This window comes from Chrysochloris asiatica, unplaced genomic scaffold (genome assembly GCF_000296735.1).
Source record: "Chrysochloris asiatica unplaced genomic scaffold, ChrAsi1.0 scaffold00364, whole genome shotgun sequence".
Taxonomy (NCBI): domain Eukaryota; kingdom Metazoa; phylum Chordata; class Mammalia; order Afrosoricida; family Chrysochloridae; genus Chrysochloris; species Chrysochloris asiatica.
Genome location: NW_006408882.1, coordinates 206,027 through 213,285, shown reverse-complemented (window position 1 = coordinate 213,285; position 7,259 = coordinate 206,027).

Here is a 7,259-nt window from a genome sequence, read left to right as displayed (position 1 = left end):
AAAACAACAATAGGGAGGAAAAAACAGAATTGTGATTATAATGGTAAGCAGCAAGTATTCAAGTGAAGTGGAAAAATGAAGGTAAAAGAAAGGACATTCCAGGCTGCTTGACCTCTAAAGGGCTTTCTGGCCCTGTACTTCTAAGCACATCAATATAATTAATTCATTTCGCTATTCCCCAAAGTCCTGCTGTTTAATAAGAACAGAGTAAAAGCAGTTAAAACAATTAATGGCTAGAGAACTCAGAACCTAAATTAGCAAAAGACAATTAATAAATGTATGCTTCATTTAGCTAACTTCTTTGTAGAATTGGTATGGTGAAAGTAAAATTTCCAGTCATACAAAAGGGGCTTAAAAGAGTTTGTAGAAAATGTCACAATTTTTAGCTCTATTTTCCCATGGATTTTTTGACGCTCCTTATATGTCCCCTAAACGATCTACAGTTTCAAAAGTAATGCATATTAACTTTGTTATAAGAGGGGAAGTAAAACATTAATGCTGTTAGAATTCCAGTTGATATATACATGGGCTTTTTCCAAGGAAAATGTGTTTAAATATATCGCTATGATCAGTAAATGGCCACATACAAGTTCTATTAGTAATACTGTTATCTTAGTCTTCTTGTTGTTGTTAAGTGCTATCGAGTCAATTCCAACCCATAGCGACCCTGTATAGGGTTTCCAAGGAGCAGCTGGTGAGCTTGAACCATTGACCTTGCAGTTCAAATGACTTGCAGTCTGACGCATTAGCCCGCAGTACAACACTTAGTCTTGTTAGGTCCCAGATAATAATTTCTGACTCATAGAGATGCTATGCAAAACACAAGGAAACACTGCCTGGTTCTATGTCATCCTCACAATTGTTAGATTTGAACCCATTTTTGCTACTACTGTGTCAATCCATCTTATTGGGGGACTCTTCCTCTTTTTCACTCTCCTTTTGCCTTACCAAGCATGATGTTGCTTTCCAGGGATTGGTCTTTCCTGACAACATATCCAAATTATAAAAGAAGAAGTCTCACCATCCTTGAGTCTGGCTGTACTTCTTCCAATACAGATTTATGTGCTCTTCTGGCAGTCCATGGTAATGTCAATATTCTTCAACATCATAATACACATGCATCGATTCTTCGACAGTCTTCTGTATTCACTGTCCAAATTTCATATACATTTGAGGCTATTGAAAATGCCACAGCTTGGGTTGGGCAAACCTTAGTCCTCAAACTGACATCTTTTTTCCTGAACAGTTTAAAGATATTTTGTGCAGCAAATTTGTCAAATGCACTACATCATTTGATTTCTTGACTGCTGCTTCTATGAGTGTTGATAGCAGATCTAAGCAAAATGAAAACTTGTTGATTTCTTGACTGCTGCTTCCATGAGTGTTGACAGTACATCTAAGCATAAAAACTTCAGGCTTTTCACCATGTATCATGATATCATTTATTAGCCCAATAGTGAGGATATTTGTTTTCTTTCCATTGATGTTCATCCATACTGCAAGCTCTGGTCTTTAGTCTTCATAAGTAAATTTTTAAAGTCCTTTTCACTTCCAGCAAGCAAGTTTGTTCTATCTGCATATTACAGGTTGTTAATGAATCTTGATCCAGTCCTGATGTCACATTCTTCATTTAACCCAGCCTCTCAGAAGATTTACTCAGCATATAGGTTGGCTAAGTATGGTGACACACACCTTATTGATCTGGAACCATGAATTATCCCTTTGTAATTTCCTTGATCAACAAGAAAGACTGCCTTCTGGCAGTAAGGTTAGAATTGTGCTGTTTGTTGTTGTTGAGTTCCAGCTCTTAGCAACCCCATTAAAACAGAATGAACAATGTTAGGTCTTGTGGTATACTCACAATCATTCCTTTGTAGTAGACGTTGAATTATGTTGTTGGGGGTCTTTCTCTTTTTCTTTGATCATCTACTTTTCCAAGCATAATATCTTTCTCCAGGGACTGGTCCCTTCTGATAACATGTCTAAAGGACATGAGATGAACTCTTGTCATCCTTATTTCTAAGGGGATTTCTAGCTATACTTCTTCCAGTACAAATCTGTTCATTCTCTGGCTGTCCATGATGTGTTTAATATTCTTTGACAACATCATAATTCATAGGCATCAATTCTTCTTCAGTCTTCTTGCTTATCATCCAGCTTTCACATGAATTTCAGGTGACTGAAAATACCATGACTTGGGTCATTTGCACCTTAGTCTTCACAAGGGCATCGTTACTTTTGAACACTTTTAAGAAATCTTTTGCTGCAGGTTTTCCCAATCCAATGATCCTTATAGTTATTGAGTGCTGCCCACATGGTCATTGACTTTGTATCTAAGTAAAATGAAATCCTTGAAAACTTGAATTTTTTTCTGGCAACTTAAGTTTCGTTCTCACATTTATAACAAAACTATTAGATAATAGAAAACTACTCTCAAAAATGGCTTAAATGAAAGAGAAATTGACTTTTCTCCACACATAGTGTATCTGGAAGTTAGTGGTGATGGTGGTGTGTTGTCGAGTCAGTTCTGACTCATAGTGACTCTACATGGGTTTTCTGAGGCTGTAAATCTTTATGAGAGCAGAAAGCCCCATCTTTTTCCTGTGAGATGGCTGGTAGTTTTGCACTGCTGACCTTGAGGTTAGCAGCCCGACTCATAACCACTACACTACCAGAGTGGTGGTGGTGGTGTGCTGTAGTGTTGGTACCGACTCATAACAATCCTGTACAGGGTTTCTGAGGCTGTAAGTCTTTATGGTAGCAGAAAACCTCATCTTTCTCCCAAGGAACTGCTGGTAGTTTTGAACTGCTGCCCTTGAGGTTAGCAGCCCAATTCATCACCACTATGCTACCACAGAAGGTGTATAGTATGTGCTGAATAAACTTCTGATTAATTAAATTTTCTGTAAAGTATATAGTGGTGAGTATTATTTCCATTTCTCATGTCAGTGAACTCTGGCTTATATGGCAGAACTAAAAAATGTTTTGGCAACTTCAGTTGCTTTCCCTCATATATACCATATTTGTTAGCCATTTCATTGATTTGAAATTGTCTATTTCAATAATATATAAATTTTTTAAGTACACATTTTTGAAGCGTTTCAAAGAAAACTTTCTTCTTTTCTTTTCTAAGAAAACAATGTGATTTGACTTCAGCATAGATGATGTTAGACATATGATTGTGAGAGAAAGAATTAACTAATAAATGCTTTCTTTAATCAGTTATTGTTGTTAAGTGCCATTGAGTCTTTTCTGACTCATAGTGACCCTGTATAGGGTTTCCAAGGAGTGGTTGGTGTGTTTGAACTTCTGACCTTTCTTATTCTATAGTGCCACACCTGTGGAAACAAATTTACTGAAGAGTAGAGCAGAACAATGTATTATCATGGTAGACACTGTGGTTTCCAAAGACCTCAGTGCTCCTAGGATAATTTCCAGAAATGAATGCTTGAGGTGGCTTTGGCTTTGAACTCAAGCACTATGGTTGTCAGCAATCAACTCTCACAGATGCGGTATTGAACTGTGCAATTTTGAACTGGAGCTGGGACACCATGGAACTCTTCTAACCTCTTAGTTCTATTTCTCATTTTCACTCACATGTCCTCACTATTTCTAGCCTTTTTCTGTTATACTTTTTTGTTGGTCCACATCTAGGGACAGCAATGGTTCATACCTGTTTCAATTTTTGATGCAATTATTCAGGTAATTATTGATTATTCCAAAAGAGCATACAAAAGATGAGAGAGGACTATCATCATTCTCTTCATATTACTTCCTGAGTACAGTGAAGGCCATGCTAGTCAAACAAAAGAGAATAGTGTTTGGCTGAATTACATAGTCTGACAGTGGATAGAATACAACCTGCCAATTTATTCTTTCCTTGCTCTACAACACTGCATTGAAATTTTTAGCTTCTAATTATCTTTGAAATGGTCCTATAGTTCAGTTTAAACTCTGTCTTCTCCCTTGACTGATTCCTTTGGGACTGATGGTTCATTAAAGAAAAAAAAGAACATTTTGCATTTTTATAGTTCTGTGTGCTGGACCGTGGAGGGGCAACAGATGTCACTTGAATTCTCCCACCCACACATTCAAATGTGAATAATCTTGGTGCTCCTGGAAAATTTCTATCTCATATAACATTGTTTTTTTAGTATTAAAAAAGATTCCACCTTATATATATCCTATAAAAGGGTCATGAAAAAACAAATTTAAGCAGTAATGTTTATTGGCAAAATGCACCTTGCATATTAGAAGGAATTCTCAATTTGGAATTGGAAAACCCTTGATCTGCTAATAAACTGTGTGATCTTGGGTATATTTTTATTCTTTGGGGGCTTTAATTATCTTAACTGTGAACTGAAGATAATGCTATTTACATTATAAAATTGGGCTTGTTATGTATATGCCACTCAACAATTAACATTGTGTTTGATCATGAGTTCCTTTATGTGGCTTTATGCTTCAGTTCTTTTGAAAACCAACTTGAAATATTTTCTTCCATTAAGCCCTGAAAAGTTATTTTTGCCCTATTTTTCTATGCCAGAGGGTTTATTGCTATTGTCCAGGTTGATTGACATTTCCTAGGTCTTTAAACAAGTTGTTTGATTTTTTTTTCCTGGTCCTGGGTTGTAACCTGCCTGTGATTGGTATGTACTTTGCAAGAACTGGACAATAGACTATACAAATGAAGTGACTATACCCTGCCATGCACATGGATTTTCTGTAGCCTACTGAGAGGAGATTGGTCAGTTTGAAATTGAAAAGAAGTTGCTTATATAAGAAGCTAACCACAGAGATCCTTCAGAGAGAAAGAAACAGGAAGAGAAGTAGCAGAAAAAAGCAGAAAGAAGAAAAAAGATGAGAGTTAGAGGCCAGGAAGGACTTGGTACCAGAACAGGTAGAAACAAATAGCAGGGTCAAAAAACCTGTCATGAATGGACCAAGAGGAAGCCTGTCCTGAAGCGATTAAAATGATTTCTGCACAGCCAAAAGGAGCTGAGAGAGCTGTCCTGCATTGAAGAAGGGACACTTTGTCTACTTGCTTCCCGATCCTGATCCTGAGTCATACCCTGCTATTTCTTTGTGGTCAATGAGTCCTCTGTGACCATTGTAAAAGATCATGGAAATGAGCAGGGAAGTAGAAAATGCCATGAAGGGAGAAGAGCTGGTGTTATAATTGGTAGAAAGGTTGGAAGATGAAAGTACATCTAACCTCTACCTCATAGGGAGCATCCTTGTGTTGATCTTGACTTGCTTTATTCCTCCTGAAGTTAGATAGGCTCTAATATTGGTGCCATAACTAAAGCTACCATTCTACAGATTAGAAAATAAAGATGCTTAGAATTATTTTTTAAATAATCAACAATTCAGAAGGAGTTTCTTTCTTTTCTCAACATGCTTTTTACTGTTTACTTTGGGGCCAGTATTCTTTTATTATCTCACTGATACAATAACCTCTTAATTTCCTTTAAAATAATAATTTTTAATATTTAATTTCATATTTCTATCCTACTATCATTTATTTGACATCTTGGCACTGTGTTATAGGATAAGCACTGGACTTGTAATTGCAAGGTTGGTGGGTCAACCCCCCAAGCCATTACTCAGAAACGCTTATAGCAGGGGTGGGAAACCTTTATCATCCAACATTTATAACCTTATTCATGGGCCATACAAAATTATCAACTTAAAAAGTAGCTTGCTATATTTGGATGAATATCCAATTAACTCATCACTAGAGTCCTGTTTTAGCATATAGGTTAATGTGCTGTTCTGCAATGTCAATTTGAACTACAAGGTCAGCAGTTCAAGTTCTCTAGCTGCTACTCAGAAACCCCATACAAGGTTGCTATGGGTGGTAGGGACTTAACAAAAGTGATGAGGGAGTCCTGGTGTGGGATGTGTATTAATGCACTGGACTGCAAGGTCAGTTTGAAGTGTGAGGTTGGAGGTTCAAGTAAACCAGCTGCTCCTCAGAAACCCTATACATGGTTGCTATGAGTCAAAATTAACTTGACAGCACTTAACAACAACAATAAACATGTGATAACTAGGACTGAGATTGCCTTGGCAAGGCTAGACCAAACAATTTCATGGGCCTTTTAAGGCCTATGGTCTGAACATTCCCCACTCCTGCTATATAGGGTTGCAATCAATTGAAACAGACTTCAAAGTACTTAACAACAACAAACAACATTATCTGTTTGGAGTACTAGTGTGGTGCTATAGGATAAGCACTCAGCTGTTAAGTGTAAGTTTGGCAGTTCAAACCCACCAGTCACCCCTTGGAAACATTATACAAAATCACTATGAGCCAGTTCTACTTGATGGCACTTAACAACAACAACATCATCATTTTTATTATCTATCTATCTATCCATCATTGTGGCATAGACTATTGAGAGGGTTTCTAAATTCAGCTGTATATTTGACATATTAAACACTAATGATGAAAAAACAGAAAAGTTGAAAGATGACATCAAAGAAAACATACATGTAAAGACCAAAAGATTGTTAAAAACACATGAAAGAAAATTAAAAAAAAAATGTCAGAAAAGATTCTGAAACTTGCTATTGAACATTGTTCAATATTGTTGTTGTTAAACTACTAACTGCTCTGAAGAGAAACACATTAGGAGGTCCTGGATAGAGTGACAGAAAATGTGGAATAATACTCAAAATTTTGAATAAAATTGGGCTTCTTAAAAGTAGAGTTGATCTTAATTAAGTAGATGCAGAAAAATTTTCAGTACTTTTGTATGCTGGTGGGGCACAACTCAAAATGAGAATAGTTGCAAACATCAACTAAAAATCAACACAAGAACGCACTAAGTATGAATCTAGAGAAAATTAGAAGTTGTAAAAATTTAAATGTAGTGCATAAGGAGAGATATACTAGGCATTAATGAGCTGATAAACTGGCATTGACAATTTTGAATCAGACAGCCATATGGTTTACTAAACCAGGAACAACAAATGAAAGAGAAATTTTGTCACATTAATTGTCAAAAAGAGCATTTCAAAATCCATCTTAGAAGTAGAATGCAGTCTGTTGATAGTATAATATCCTTACCCCTACAAGGAAGCCCAGTAAATACCATTATTATTCAAATTTATGCACTAATCACCAAAGCCAGTGATGATGAAACTGAAGAATTTTACCAATTTTTTTTCAGTCTAAAATTGATCAAACATGCAATCAAGATGTATTGATCATTAGTAGTGATTGGAATGCAAAGGTTGGGAACAAAGAGGAA